Below are 17,605 nucleotides of genomic sequence, written 5' to 3'. Positions count from 1 at the left end.
TCACTTTTTTATATACAATATTCAGATTTTATCAAAGCTGACAAAATAATCATCATTTCATTAACATTGTTAACTTTTACATTCAAAATTAAATATTAGTCAATGATAACAAGAATTCCACAAATAACAAAAAACGAAACTTATTTGAGCTGTTTAGAACCATGTAATATTAAACTAATCATCTTTTTGTTACCATAATTCTATTGTATACGCTATTAATTTTGTTTTCAATCAGCAAAATTGAAATGTTTATAAACATTTCTTTGTCAGCATATTTCTTACATCAATCGAAATTCATACTTTTTATTACTTTCCTTTCATTTTTTGTACAATAAAAATCATATAAAATGTTATAGGACAACTTTATTTATCGAGTGTCAACTTCGAAAATTTTTTACGTATACAACAATAACAATCTTTCACGTTAATAAAAATTTTTCACATCCATAATAATAGAATGAAGTATGCAAATAATGTAAAATGAATTTCCAAAGAAGGCTCAAAAATTAAATAAAATTTTAAAAGCAAACAACTAGTTGTAGATAAATTTATCGTCCCAAACTGAACCTTCATAATTATAATATCATTGAGTAACTAAGCTATTATTTCAATATTTAATTAGAATAATATACATAAATATAATGAATATAAATATTAAATAAATTGTATAAATATTAAATATTGAAATTAAATTATATAAATATTAAATAAATTGTTTTTTTACAATAAAAATATAATATATAATGCAAGCAAATCTTAGATAATGCAAGCTCATATGTTACTCAAAGAATAAATCAAATTATAAATGTGCAGTAACTAACAACCCTTCTCCACACTTTTCTAATTAAAGACCTCAAATAACTTATTTTTAATTTACAGACGACAAATGTAGATAGATACTCGTATTATGTATGATAAGTTGTACGAATAAGAAAATTCCAAAAAATTTACTACTTGTGGCAAGTAATATTTTAATGATTCACACTTCCGAAGTTCCATATTGACTTCTCGGACGCAATGTGTAGTATATTCAAATACATTCTGAATCATGTATTTTTAATAACAAAATGCAACAAGCTACTTTTAGAGATACAACACACAATTTTGTGTTATTATATAATATAGGCTAAGTATGTACAGAATTGAACACAATGAATGTACGTGTGTACAAAATTCTTATTCAATCTTTTATTTGAAGGTTGGTTTTTTTCAAACCTATCATCTTTTTTTGTTTCTCTGTTTTTATTTTTTATGTCGATTCAATATTTTATTAGGTGAGGAATAGAACATGACAGTAAAACTGTATATTGAAGGGAATTAATAAAGGGTACTTAGGAAACGCTACTTTGTGAGGTGCTTTTTTTCCTTATTTTGCGATTTTGTTATTTTTTTTTTTGTAAAATAGAACGTGTACCTACTTATTTTATTTACACCACTTTTCATGTGTATTGTAAATATGAAATCATACTCATGTATGTATGTTCGTACGAAGATTTTACAGTGCTGAAATTTATACTTAGATCTCTCGGAAGCAGTAGGCAGGCAAAATATGAGCAAAAAAATATACATACGTAATATTTATGTATGTACATAAAAATTGGAAAATGCCTTTGGAATGGGACTGTTGAAAATATTAAAATATCTAAAGAATTCTATTGTAAATAAAAAATAAATAGGAAAGAAAAATATAATAAAAAAATCGGTTTGCTGTACTCTTGGAAACGATTTTTTTTTCGATATTATATTATTCCTATCTCCTTCGATCTATTTTCTTTTGTAGCCTAAATTAAGAAATATACCCAATATATTGAAGATTCAGGAAAATGTGTTATTTCTATTTGGTTTATTTTTTTCGTATATAATTTTGGGATTTATATTGTGTGAAGATGCGATTTTTTTTTCTTTTACTAAGAATCTAAGATTTTTCGAGTCTTTCTCAGAAAATTGAATAAAAGAAAAAAATTAGAATTTTCTTCTTCATTTTATTTTACTTTTTATTATTTTTTGGGTGAATCTGAGAAAAAAATCTGAAAAAGTTAAAGACGGAAGAATAAATTAAATAAATATTTTGAACACGTATTACGTAAGTGGAAAAATATATAAAATGATAAAATGAAAAGTTTTTCCTATCATATGTTGACAACTTTCTATATGTATTTGTAATTTTGTTTTTATCTTCTTGGTTTCCATTATTTTTCGTTTTTTGGCATTTTTTTTATTTCTGATAAAATTTATTGAAAATTAAGATTGAAGAGAAAAAGATGGACGGTGTTTTTTTTTTTATTATTTAATATATTATAACTTTTTAATAAATATTTATGCTAGGCTTCATATTTATTTTGAATACATATATAGTTGGAGATGTTAAAAATTGAAAAACCATAGCAAAATAAATGGGGCGCATTAACATAAAAATAAAATTTTCTTTGAATTAGAAATGAATTTCTGTTATTAATCATTCCGCTATTAATTATTAACGTTTAAACTTAAAAATTTGTGAAAGTTTCTCGAAAATATTAGTTCTAATTTGTACTATACGAAAACCAAATTTAATTTTATTTAATTTTTATTTGAGGTTTGAATTGTTAATAAGCGATAAGTTCTCGATAAGTTTTCGAAAATCTGAATATAAAATTATTTTATCATTCACACCTAACGATTTTAAAGTTGTGTTGCTTTAATAAAAAAATAATATCATCCATCCTTGGTTATAAATGAAAATATAAAATGGATTTGAAGAGTGAATATCCGAATAAATCAAATATTAGAAGAAGTAGTAAATTACCATATAGCAATAAAAAATACCTTGTTAAATCAATAATTTATCAATTATTAAACATACCCTACTAATTTATTATTGAAAACTTCAAATACAAAAACAATCAATCAAAATTCAAGTTATGAGAACAAGTTGCATAAAAGTATTAAATAACTCAAGAACAGACTCAAGACAAATTTCTCAGACCACGGTTTTTACATTGCTATTACTATTACTAAAATTCTCAAATCGTATTTTCATCTTTGTAATCAAATCTTCAATATAAAATATAATAAAAAAATTTTCTATTATTTTTTACAATATAAGACACAATGTGATATTTAAGTTCGAGTACAAGCAAGTTTAAGCAACAACAACATAATAATATGTATTATCTCTTGTTTGAAAAATAAACACGCAGTCCGACAAAACAGAACTCATGATCAAAACAGAATAATAAATTCATAACTTAATTTTATGGGTTTGTTTGTAGGTGTATTTGGGAATTTATGAGATTTTATGTACCTACGTAATACAGAGATCCCGATATTCAACCTTTGAATTTCTGTTTTATTTAATTTTAAAAGAAATATTTGTTTCCTTAGAATTATCTCTTAACAATGAATTATAAATTTCTGAACCTAAATTTTCACATATGTATGTGTATGTTTGTAACTACTAGGAATATGAGAACTTTGTACAGGAATATAGAAATTTATCAGAATAAACTTTATTTTTTATAAAGAAATGAAAAAACCAATGTTAGATACACACCAACACTTACTACAAATTTTATATTGGGTCTTATTAAAAACTATAAAATCATATTCTAGATAAATATTATATTGTATCTCATTCATATACATAATATGTTACTGTGACACAGTCGAAATAAATAAAACTAATTCATTATAGGAAATAATTATAAAAACACGTGAAATATTCTTTTAAAAATAGTTTGAATTTATAGTTTCAAGTTAGCTTTAAACAATAAGAGAAAATGATTTTTTGTTATCACATATTTGATAAGTAATATTTCGTTGACAAAATGAACAATGATATTTTCCAATTATATCATATAATACACGTATGTACATTGAAGCATTGAACACGTACATTGAAAGAAAATTCTTATAAGTAAATTTCGGCATTTTGATAATATCTTGATCCGAAACAAACACACTTAGCAAAAAATTAAAACAACAAAAAAAATAATTTTGAATTTGATTTTGAGCCTTAACAGCATTTAAATGTAGATTGAACTAAATTATTTACGTGAAGATGTTACTAGTTTATTAAGTGCTGTCATTTTCTTCCATCGATCCATACATAAATTTGTTTACGAATCTTTTACACATATTAAGATAGAAAGCCCAAATATTTTATGTATTCAAGAACACGTGCTTTTATCTGTTGGTTGGTTAAAATTTTTGACGAAAGTGTTTTAAATTGACAATCTAATTTTAATTTTTTGACAACCTATCGTTGAAACCGCGTTACATAAGTACTTTTAAAGCTCTATAAATACAGAGAGCTTACCCTTTACAATATCATTTTGTAACAATGTAAACTAAAAATGAACGCTTTTTCAAATTAACCATTTTTTCTTCATTTAATTTTTCCCCTTTATATACTCCTTCTGAATTTGAGCTGAATAGCTCAAATCAAAAACCTCTCACAATACGTCAAGTGTTAAACTGCCTGTAAAACTTCGTTGTAATAATGAAAATTTACAAAAGATGATCATCAGCAATTTAAAATAAAATTGGGCCAAACCAATGATTTGTATTGTTGCACTTTTCCAATCAGCAAGTTAGTGTAAATACTGCTTTTAAAAATAATCTAGGTATGCCTACTACAATATTAAAATTACTTTTATTTATACAAAACTATTTCATTAAGGATTGCATAAATTTGGGATAAACGATTTATGTAGGTTTTGAACTAAATTTAAAGAGGTGTTATCATAATTCTCGAATTTAATAATTAATTGCATGAGCTAAGAAAGATATTTATATTTTTTAAGACATGGCATTTACCGCAAGCTTTCTGCGTTTGTACAAATTTTAAAGAGCTTGGGGTTTCGGAAATATAATGTGCTAAAAATTCAAATTTCACAAATTTCAAGAGGCAATAACTTGAGAGGCGGTAGAGATGGGAAAAGATTTTCTTCCAACGAAATAAACTATTTATTATTGTCTAAAATCTGCTTAAATTTCAAGCTTCTACAACTTGAGGTTTAGAGAAAAAATGATTTTAAAAATAGTTGAAAAATTATTAGATTTTAGACAATGGTAAATTTTAATGGCCATTTTATTTTTTTTAAAGTTCAAATATAGTAGACCATGGTAGAGGGTGCCACTATATTTCTGCATTTACAAAATTTGAGAAATGCTTATGGTTTCACTGCTATAAGTATTTTAAAAATATCATTTTTAGGGTTTTGGGGGGGTATAACTTTTAGGGGAGGGAAGATAGGTAAAATTTTCTTCTACGGCAATAAAAACATACATAAAAACGTACATAAAAATTTCAGCTTACCAACTTCAAGGGCGTAGAAGATGTTCACGGATGGACGGATAGAGAGAGCATTTTTTTAAAAAAATTTTTTGGAAAAGTGCTTAAAAAAAGCAACTACAATAAAATTAGTCTTTGTCGACCTAAGTAGAAGTAAACTTAATATATATGTATATTACTTTATTCCTTTTCTATAGTAGTTTAATTTTGTTCTATTAGAAATTGATGTTGAGCAGACAGGAGCTATTCAATATATTAGTACTAGCTTACACTACATCGAAGTTCAAATGACAGTAAACACCTACCCTTAACTTTTATATATACCCAAATAATTCACTATAGTATAAAGATCGACTTGAAAATTAATTTAAATTTAAATATTATGATCACTTTTGTTATGAGGCATGCTAAAATTTCTATTATACAATAACATTTCCGATGATTTCTGTTATTTATTCATTTAATGAAGAACATAAAATAACTGTAAATTTTTAATAATGTATAAAGAAGATTGAAAAAAAGCAATGATTTCTTTATTACTATGCGTGACTTTCCGCAAAGGAAACGAAAATGAAAAATCTGACATAAGAAAAGTTGGAAATTTAACCTTTCAAGCAGCATCACACATTATAATTATACATAATATGTATATGTACATATCGCTACCATGTACAGTTATGTAGGTATATTTAAGACTTTTGAAATTTTCATATTTTTATGGTTTTTTTCTTATTTTTCATTTTTAATTTTTATTTCTGTTTTTTTACGCCCTCTACGTATACTTGTACTGTAAAGTATAAGTTCCAAAAATTTTAACCTTCATCAAAACCCTGTCTAAAGAGAAGTGGAATTCATTTTGGATTTTGTTTTTGGTTTTATTTGTTCTGGCTTTTTTTCTAGAAAAAATAATGCAGAAAAAAAAAGCAAAATTTTAAAAACATCGAGAAAAAACAGAATAACAAGTGACTGAATGAATAAATTTTTGTCCCACCCCAATTTATATTCCTTATTTTTAATTTTTTTTTTCGATTTTTATATTTTTACCCAAGCAGCAAAATATGAACACAATACATACAAAAATTTTATTATTTTTATTTCCAGTTGAAAACTTTTCTAGCCCATTTAGCTAATTTTTACATGAATGCTGAATTTATCAAAACAAAGGAGAAAAGAAATTATTAAAAAGGAGTCAAAAAACAAAAAAGTTGTAAAATAATCAAGTATACAAGGCCAAAAATAGAATAAAAAGCGAAAAAACAAAAATTAAAGAAAAATAAAAAAGGATTATGCTTATGAAAATGTTTTCAAAAGAGTTTTGTAACGGGAAAAGTTTCAATTTTCTGCTTTTTTTCCTTTTTTTTGCTTATTTTTTTTTTGTTTTCTCCCAATAGAGAAAGTCGTATGTTGTCGGCGCGACAGTGTAAGTCTATATTAACCCTCCTTTATTTAACAATATTTTTATTTGACATTATTTTTTACTTATTTCAATTTACTTTTATGGATTTGTAGTATATTTTTTAATCATTTTATATTCGCTTTTTTAACAACAGAATAACAGACGAGCAATGATTTTTATACCTGAGAAAATGTAAAAAGTTTAGGGTATTTACACATACGCACAAACTGTGCACTGGGTAGGTATTTCATGTACATGAATTTTTGTAAAATCGTATATGAAATTCGTACAGGAACACTTAAAATGTATATAAGTAAATACATTAATTGTATTTAAACGTCCGCAATCTATATGTAAAATTACTTATACGGGTACAGTATCTGTTACTCATAATAATAAGCGTATAAGCTAAATAATATTCTTTTAAAACATTTCGATTTGGAAATTTTGTAATAATCACAGAATAAATTTGCATCCAGAGCAGTAATAATTAATATTAGAATATAATACGGAAGTGCCATCGTTAAAATTATTTGTAAATTTTTCCTTAACTCCTTTGACAACCCATCCAAATAAATAGAAAAAATTTAAGAATTATAAATAAAAAGTTTTTTGTGTTGGGCTTTCACATGAAATTTAAAATTGAATTTTAATAAAAAAAATAAAATTAATTGATTCAGTATAGAAAAAAAGCATTTAAGAAAGACTTAAGGAAAACAACAATAAATTATAACTAAATAAAATTGAAGCAACTAAATGTTTCTAAATCTGTAATTCCATCATAAACTATTTTAGGAGCCAAAAATGGAATGTGCATACAAGTAGTTGAAATAATTTAATAGTTGAAAAAAAAGATTATATTCTACTAAAATACCTAAAGGACTAAATTTAAACTTATGTTTCAAAAACAAAAATCGAAACAATCGGTCGAGTCATTTAAAAATAAAGCTACAAAAGTTTCATTTTTCCCAAAATAATCTCATACCATTGCGTGGGAACTCTTTTCATTCTGAGTTTATAAAATTACAATATGAAATGTTAATTCCATCACTTATGTATAAGTATAACCACTTACACAAGTGGTGTAAATGCTTGCTAAACTTTGAGAATTTAAATTCAAGAAATTAATAGTAATAATTAGGCCCATATTAAAGTTAACGTATTAATAAACTGGGAGGAACATAAATTTTAAATGGACTAGAAAATAGAAGACTACACTTTTAAAAATAAGGATAAATATATAGCAAAATAGGTTCTAAAAAATATTATTTTTAACACAGACACAAGCTCGCCTATTCATAATGTGTACAAAAATTATTGTATTATTTACAAGATTTTATATAGCTCTGAAAATTATTATTATTATTATTTTGATTTTTTTTTATATATAAAATGTGCCTCAAAACAAAAGATTAAAAAGAGAAATGAACAAGTTCAATAAAAAGATTTAAAGTTTATAAAGAGAATCCGGAAATGTAATCAATTTGAAGTAAAGAACTGGAGTAAATACAGCAGGCGGTATAATTATCATTAGATGTTATAGTGCCTGTTTAGTTAAGTATGCACACATTTTCATTATTTTTCCTCCTAAATTTATAGATGCTTTAGGAATCAAAACTTATCAAGAAAATCAATCTTTATTTTCCTTACTGTGTAATCGTAATCATAAAGTACATGTTTTTACAAATTTTCAAATATTTGCTATTACAAATATTAAAAAATTTTATTATTAAATTTGGTTATTAAATTTTATTATTAAGTTTAAAAAATTTATTATTAATTTAGTAACTTGGTTTCAACTTTAAATGTTTAACGTTTCAAAACAGAAATTTACTTAATTGATAAATGCTGCGACTTTTCTGCCTCCACAACTTTCTCCCTAGCTCGCTTTTTGCATTTACGATTAATAATTATTTTTGATTCTAGTTCTAATGTCTTAATTTGGTGTGAATTATATGCATGCACATGTTAACTGGTTTATTAATTTTTCATTGATTTTCAACAGCATTCGTTGTTTCTTATGCGTTTTACAAAAAAATTATTTTAAAATTCTGATAAAGTTTTACAGGACAGCTTGTAAATTTCATATTTTATGTTTAAGAACACTTAAGTTTTTGAACATACATAAAAATAACCCGACATTAATTTAAGTTGATGCTATAATTTAGATAATTTTAATAAACTTTATATTTGTACATATGCGTTTATATATTTGTATGTATATACAAATTGATACGCACATATACATATAAGTACCCGTTTTTTGTGCACATATAAACATTGAAGAATATAAAAGTTTATTATGTAAAAAAATGTGTGTACAGAAAATATAAATTTTTTAAAGATGAAAGACAACAAGTTTTGTTTTTATTTACAAATTGTGTGCGTTTTATAAAAATATTAAGGATTTAAGCCAATTTTCATTAATTGGAAAAAAGAACTTTTCGAGTACTTATCAGTATAAAATTGTAATAAGCACTTTTTTTAATTTCGTAATATACAAAATATTGTTCAAATAAAATTCAAGATAACAGAACAGTTACAAAACGAATGGATATAGCAAATTTTTTATTTTAGCACTCCTTTAACTTTTAAATACTTTTTTCCAAGTCAAAGTATTAATTTATTCTGAAAATTTTTATACAAAATTCTAATCACAATATAACTTTAAAAAATAGCTGTTGAAACATATTTTAGCTCATACAATGCAACAATTTTTGTAAGTCATTGTTACAATTTGAATTACTTATAAGTTTTCGTTATTTTTAGTTATTAAAGAAAATGTCTTAACCCAAAATAGCTAATGAATTTTAGATTTTATTATACACACAAAGATATATGTTTATATGTAGGTGAAAAACATCAGAGTTCTGTAAAGCTGACGAATAGTAGCCTTTTATATACTTGTGTAAACATAAACATTTTATTTCATTACCGAACAGTGTTTGGTGCCAAATCTCAAGGGTTTCCGAGTTTCAGAGATTTTAACGAATTTTTACGAAAATTTTACTTATTCAAAGTATTTGGATTATAATAATTTTCAGAATGAAAAAGATAGAAACTTCAAACAAACAGTTTCTGAAAAGCCTAGTGAAGGGCTTAAAATAGACATGCTGTTGATTCTGTATTTTATGTATACGTTCAGAATACTAAGAATTCGAACTTTAGGGAAAATCAAATTAAAAAATATAATTATTTTTCTTTACTCACACAATTAACCCTTAAAATCGAGCATTATGTTAACCTCACTTTATATTAATTTTTGCTTTATTTGAAAGACTGCATAAATCGTTCATCCTGAATATATGCAATCCTAGAAATAGTTTTGTATATGAATAAAAATAATTTTAATAGTGTGGTAGATATGCATAGACTGTATTTAAAAGCAGTATTTTCACTTGCGGAAGTGAAAAGTGCTACAATACAAACCATTGGTTTGACCCAACTTTATTAACTAGATAATTTAGTAAGAAATTTTTTAAAATCTTGAAATTTTTTTATAGAATTTTTCCCAGCTGTTTAAATATTAATTAAAGTCCTCCAACATTAAAAGAATTTTTGTGTTACATTAGATATAGTACAAAAATCACAAATGTTGAGCCATAAATCCAATTAAAATCAAACCAGATAAAACTAGAATCAAATTCAATTTAATATTCTTTTATCAAAAAATTTGAAAAAATACGAATTCGTTATCCAAGAATTTTACAAATTTCTCAAAACGAACATCATTCGCCTATGAAATTCACCTAGTTCAGCAAAAATTTATGTTTTTCTTCTTTCAAATCTATTTCTATTCAATCGCATATTTTAAATTAATTGCTTTACTGGAACACCTCTTTAGTTGCATTAACCGTATCCCAACTTAGTTTTTGTAGAAATATGTTTGAAATTTATAAATCCCATTAATGCCTTTAAAAATTCGTTTCAGCTGGATAATTTTAATAACCTCAGATGCTAAATGGCGTCTAGATTTCGAAAATATTTTTTTCAAATTTTTAAATTGCACCCAATCTGAGAAAAATGCATTTAAAAATTTCAAACCATATAGGTACCATTTCTTATGAAAACTGGCAAAATATAAAACCGATCAATTTCTTTTACTAAGAAAAGTTTCGAAAAAAAATTTTTGATTACTAGATTTTTTTTTTGTTTTTCCTAATACAAAATTCTATTTTTTTTTTTCAAAAATTTCAAATTTTTTAAAATCAATTTTTGTTTTTAAAATTAAAAGTTTGAATAAAATCTCATTTCAATTTTATTTCAATAAAAACATTAAAATTCAGATTCTTTATCAAAATAACGGCTCTTCAAAATGTCAACTGTTTTTTGGAGTGACTATTGTTACCAAAAATATTAATGATAGTTGACAATTACAACGCTTAAAATTCTTGCCTTTAAGGGTCTTTAAAATCTTGACATAGAAATGGTTTTTGTGCTACATCTTCAGTAACATAAAAAAATTTTTAATGTTTGAGAACTTAAATTAAAGCTTAAGTGGCTGGGCAAAATTCTATAAAAAAAAATTTGAAGGTTCAAAAAAATTTCGAACGAAATTATCTATCGAGAAAAAACTGAAAAAATCAAGGGAAAAATTTTATTTTCTTTAAAGTTCGAATGCTTGCTATTCCGAAGGTACATAAAATACAGAATCAAACAGCATTTCTAATTTAAGTCCTTTGCTAAGCCTTTCTGAAACTGTTTGTTTAAAATTCCTATTTTTTCAGCACCGAAGTTTTTATTAACGATGTCTTAAAATTTTCAAGCTCATTATTTTATTTCTTGGTGGATCTAATAGATCTAACCCAAACCTTTCCTTGTTTTAGAGACCGAACCAGTCCACCACTTTATTCCACAACATTGGTTAAGGGAGTACCTCCATTAAGGTCTTTATTCATTGGTAACAAAAATTATAAACAGTGCTATATTGAGTACTTTTCGGTAAATAAAAAAAATTATCCAAAAGACTAAACCGTATGGTTTTTTGTTGTTCAACATTGAGTGTTAAATCCAAATAAAGGTAAATATCAAAGTTTAACTTTTTAAAATAGTTTTTATTCCAATGTAAGATAATTTTTACTGAAAACTAATCTCAAGCATTCCGAAATTTTTAGAATGTTTTATTCCTGTGAGAGGAACGCATTAATTTGCTCTTATCGCATGTATAAAAGTATATTTGTGGATTCAACTATAATAATATCTGTATTTTACCTTAAACTTTACTAGAATTTTTCTTTCTGCATAATAAATTTAATATTGAAATTTAAAAATAAAACCTTAAGTTTAATAAAAAAAGAACATTCATTCCATATTAGATACATATCTGAATAAATCTAATCTAACACTTTACAGTGAGTGATTTTCTTCACATTTTCCAAACATATATCTATATACAAACACATCTATTTACATATTATGTATAAATAGTCTATATGTGAAAAAATCTGTTAAAATAGGACATCGTAATATTATGATAATAATGAGTGATGGAATAAATTATTCTGACAGTTACATTTCTGATTACCTACTTTCTCTTCTTTTAGCCTCCTTTATGATATTTTTTTATTTTATTGTTATTGTTATTATTATTAATATTTCTTCATTTTCCTTTCGTATATTTATTTTTTTTTATTTGTAAGAATCCATGTATGTGTATATACTTAAATTAAAATTATAAGAAAATAAAACATCACAATTTATAAAATGTCAAAGACTAAAGTATACTTAACAAGAAAAAAACAAAAAACCAAAAAACGGTGTGACATAAAAAGAAAAAAGACAAATGGTTTTTCATAATTCATGTGTTTTATTAGTTAAGCCTATTTTGAAAAAATTTGTCGTTTAGATTTCCAAACTCGAAATTTATCCGTATTAATTTAACTATCTGCCAGTGAGTACTTATCCAATTTTTTTGTTCTGAATTTAATAGTACAAATTATTATACCAAGTACGTAAACATACGTAACGTATGTATAACTAAATAATTCACCTATGACTAAATAATTTTCTATTGTTATAAAATTTTTAGCATATTATTTAAACAAATTAACGTGATTTCACAAGTCAAGCATAACAATTATTGTCGCAGTTACTGAATATACTTTATTTCTTCATACTGTAAATATATCGCATTCAGCCAGAATCCTTTTGTATTTGCTTAAATTATATCTACTTAAGTATTCCAGAAATAAATTGGAAAATGGAAGAAAGGTGAAATTTAGTGCACAATTTATTCAATATTTTGATTTTAAATGTGCTATTTTACAAGACATCAATTTCATCGACTACATTTTTTTACATTATTAATTGTTATTCAATTTCTAGAAAACATAATTTATATATTGTTTTTTATTCGCAAATAAATAAATTTTCTTTTTTAAAAATTTCTTTATTGAAAGTTGAAACATAAATAATATGTTTTTTAAAGCCGCTAATGAACGTTATTAAAATATTTTAATTATTATGTAAGAAAGTGAAAGAAGGTTTTACCTGCTTAGCATTACAAAATTTAACGATAATACAATATTTTCGAATTTTTCATATTATTTACTATTTGATGCCATTAGTATGTATAAACAAATATACAATAATGTAAAAATATTTTAAAAAAGACTCTATTAAAAATTTTTTTAAAAAAGTAAAGGTTCAGTTTCGAACGCCTGTCTTATCCTGAAAGTTGATCAATTCGTTATGTGGCTAAAGTAAATTCAGATACAAATTTTTATTCAATTTTTGTTTTAATCGAAATTGAAATACAAGAGTGCACACACAGATAGGCCAACGTCTCTTTAAAAAAAGTTTTTTGTCATCACCTAAACTCCTTTACAGTATAAATTTCTTTAGGTGTCATTGCTAATGTGCATGCTATAATATTTACAAAATAGTCAAAATTCTTATTACAAGTATGTGAACAGTAGCCTACAGTAACCGTTTGGTACAATTTTGCAAGTGAATATAGTAATATATATCTAATTAATGCAAGAATATTATGTTTTTGATGTAATATACTCGTAATAGAGAATGTTAAAGCTTTTGATGCAAGAGAATACTAAGTCTTAACAGCAAAATAGATAAAACTAACAGAAAAAATTTGGATATAAAATAGTAAACATTTGAAAATGAACATAGAATAAATTTTATTCATAACACGGTGTTTTTCGTCACACCATTACGATTACTTCTGGTGGTTATTTCCTTATGTTATTATACGCAAGTTTATGTTGTTCATTGTTTAAATTGCAAAATACCTAAACTAAGGCTCATTCAAAATGTTGCTTATAATATTTCACACGATTTCGCGTCATAGCTTTCTTTTTACCGACCGTATTGTGTAAACAATAGGTAGGTTATGTGATGGCAACAAATTTTGCATATCGAGTTTTCGGTGGGAACGTACTTCTCCATAGTAGGGAAGTGTAAATAAACTATTTTTAGCAACCTGTCGGTCTGTCGGTCTGTCGGTCTGTGTGTGCACGCGTGTATCTCAAGTTCGGCTGAACCGATTTTGATGAAATTTTATATGTAAGTTTGTTTCCACCATGGCACAGATCGATCTACTTTTGGTATATATCAGGCCTCGGGAACTGCACTTTTTAGCGGGCCTGTTTTACATTTTTGAACATTTTGAAGAAAATATTTAACCGATTTACTTGAAATTTTATATATAAGCTCAGCTCGACCGTCCGCAAAAATTCGTATGTTTTGGAAGAAATCAGGCATCGGCATCTAGACGTTTACTACGGGCCAAATATACATTTTTGTGTACATAAAGAGAAATAATCGACCGATTTCATTGAAATTTAATATATGAACTCCTCGTATTAAAACAATCAACATATAAATTTTTTGGAAATATCAGGGCTCGAAAACGGATTTGCGGGCCGATTTTACATTTTTCGACATTTTGAAAAAAGTATTCAACCGATTTACTTGCAATCTCATATATAAGCTTTGCTCGATCATACGCAAAAATTCCTAACTTTTGAAAGAAATCAGGCATCAGCAACTGGGCCTTTACTACGGGCCAAATATACATTTTTGTGTATATAAAGAGAAATAATCAACCGATTTCATTGAAATTTAATATATGAATTCCCCGTATTAAAACAATGAACATGTATATTTTTTGGAAAGATCAGGCATCGGCAACTAGACGTTTACTAAGGGCCAAACATACACTTTTGTGTATATAAAGAGATATAATCAACCGATTTCATTGAAATTTAATATATGAATTCCTCATATTAAAGCAATGAATATATTACTTTTTTGGAAAGATCAGGGCTCGAGAACTGATTTGCGGGCCGATTTTACATTTTTCACCATATCCACAGAACAAATTGATGGAATTTCTTGAAATTTGATATTTGAGTTCTGGTTGTTACCGAAACTAACTAGCGAACATTTCAGGGAATTCGGGTAGCACAAAGCGAAACTCTACTAAGAGCCAAATTTACATTTTTCTAAGTATTTTAACTATAACCTTACTAATGTCCTAAAAATTGGAAAGAAGTATTTAACAGACATTTTTATAATATTCTGTAACACTTTCATTTAACTAGACAATACACAATGCGGTCGGTTATGTGCTGACGACATCAGATTTTTTATTTTAATGACGACAACGCATTTTTTACATAAAAAATCTTAAACAATTTTGAAAAAACAAAAATTCTTATTCCACTTTGTACACTGTTAGGTAAGTAAGAAGTATGTCATTTGAGTGTAACGCATTCTTTCAAAACATATGTATGTACCTTAAGATATACACTTAAAGTAAGATAGTAAAAAACTCTATTAATGAGTTTCTGTGCGGTTGTGGTATTTCAGAAATATTGATTGCAATTTCCAAATGCTTGACTAAGCATGAAAAGAACGCGTTTATTAAAAGTAAAATAAGGAAAAAAAATCTAGTAAAAAGAAAGCAACTTATATATTCCTTTTCCTTTCAATTTATAATTTTGTATGCAAATATGGTATATATACATTAATATTATGTATTTCAGGGATGTGCAAAATTTCAATTACAGTAAAAGTACAGTTTAAATAATTTAGAGTATTTTTTATAAATTATAAGATAACCTGAAATTATTGAATTCTATATAATATATTATTAACGAAAAAGTACTGAATATAAAATAATCCTTAGCATTAACCCATACTAATATTTCTTTTCTACGTTAACAGAAATTCAAATGGAAAAATAGTTTAGAGAATGGTCATTTTGCTTATCAAAATAATTTTGTCGTTTTAAAGTTTTATCGTAGAAAAAAACTTTTTCAATTTTTCTATGCCTTTCCTCGTTCCTTTGGTTAAGTCATTACAGTTGTATGATAGAATTTTCCTTGTTTATTTCTTTAGGAATTTTAAAACTAAAATATATGACACTTACACGTTATTGTTGTTACTTTGTTCCTAGCCTAGGAACTTTAAAAACTTATCATAAAAATTTAAACTTGAAATGTTTGCTGAATTTTAATGGGGTTTCTAAAAAATTTTAAGTTTTTTCATATTAGCAAGTTTGTATAAAATTTATTAGTTTCTTAAACTTTGCTCATAAAGTTCTATTGAATAGAAATTCGCATTTGAAACCTTAAACATATGACCTCCTTACTGAGATGTAGATTTAAAGGGCTTTAAATTTCGTTTTTCTTTTGCAAAAATGTGATTTAACTCAACCAAAACCTGACAGGTACATATGTGTTCCTTAAACCTGATGTTTTAAAAGAACGTATACCTATAGCAGCATATCAATCAATTTCTGACAAATATATAAATAATACCAATTTTAATTTCCAAAGAATAGCTAAATTGGATTTGGTAAATCAAGTTTGAACTTAATTTTGTATCTATATTAAATTTTTTTTTTAATATAAGACTAGAGAGAATTCGAATTTATAAAATTAAGAGTTACCAAAGTTTAATTAATCAATTTTTGCTTATAAGCAAAGAAATATGTGAGAACCAATAATTATATTTCTTCCAATAAAGTCTTAATGGAGTAAGAGTTCATTACTTTATTTCATGAAAGTTACCAAAGTTTACGTTTTTTAGCTGAATATATTGTGCGAATTTATGTTATAATTGTCAGTTAATAAGTTTCGAATCTTAGAACTACAACATGAGACGCATCCCTATCATGTACAATGTATGTATATACATTTTGATTCTTTTGTATATAAAAAAATATGTAAAAGCAATAAAAAAAGACAAGACATGTTGTTATGGAATTGTTTTGATGATGTCGAAAAGGATTTCTAGGAATGAGTTTTAATTTTCAATTTTAACTTCAAAGTAATTTCAAATATATAATATGTGTGTATTCTCATAATATTACATTATATATCAATACTTAGCAGTTATTTTCTGAAGGGGATAAGAGAAATCACAAACTCAAAAATTAATTAAATCACATCTTGGTAATCATATATGTATGTACATATACAACTTGATATGTATATGTATGTAAACATGCATGGTAAATATACAATAATAAATTTGTTCATAAATATGAAGGTAGGTAGGTGTTCTTATATGAGTCAAAACTAGAGTATTGTTAAGTGTGATTTTGGTTTAATTCTTTTACATGAATGAATTCTTTAAATAGATTTCCATATAATGTAACCCATAAAATTTAGTAGAAATATTCCTTTTTTTTTTGCTTTTCCGAAAATTAAATGAAGGTGTACGTAGTTATTAAAATTACATAAAATTTAATATTATGATGAAGAAAGTTACAATCATGTTTCGTTAAACCACAACCAAAAATTTGAGGTTTTATGAATTTTTGTTGAGACACTATGGTAAAATAATAGAGTGATAACAATAAAATTAAATTTTTCTCTTGTAATATTTTGAGGTTTTTTATTTCTTTTTTTTAACTTTGCTTAATTAAAAAATTTATTTATCATAGTTGAAAATTTTAATTAACGAAT

At 25.2% G+C, this 17,605-nt stretch overlaps 1 protein-coding gene across 10 annotated transcripts in view; it reads left to right on the top strand.

Annotated features, from left to right (window-relative positions):
* The window catches only part of LOC129619114 (disintegrin and metalloproteinase domain-containing protein 11), a 417,704-nt gene that overhangs the window by 12,326 nt on the left and 387,773 nt on the right, over window positions 1–17,605 (top strand). The gene's annotated exons all lie outside the window — the stretch shown is intronic.

This window comes from Condylostylus longicornis, unplaced genomic scaffold (genome assembly GCF_029603195.1).
Source record: "Condylostylus longicornis isolate FDR11 unplaced genomic scaffold, ASM2960319v2 ptg000010l, whole genome shotgun sequence".
NCBI lineage: Eukaryota > Metazoa > Arthropoda > Insecta > Diptera > Dolichopodidae > Condylostylus > Condylostylus longicornis.
This window is presented reverse-complemented; position numbering and strand designations above follow the sequence as displayed.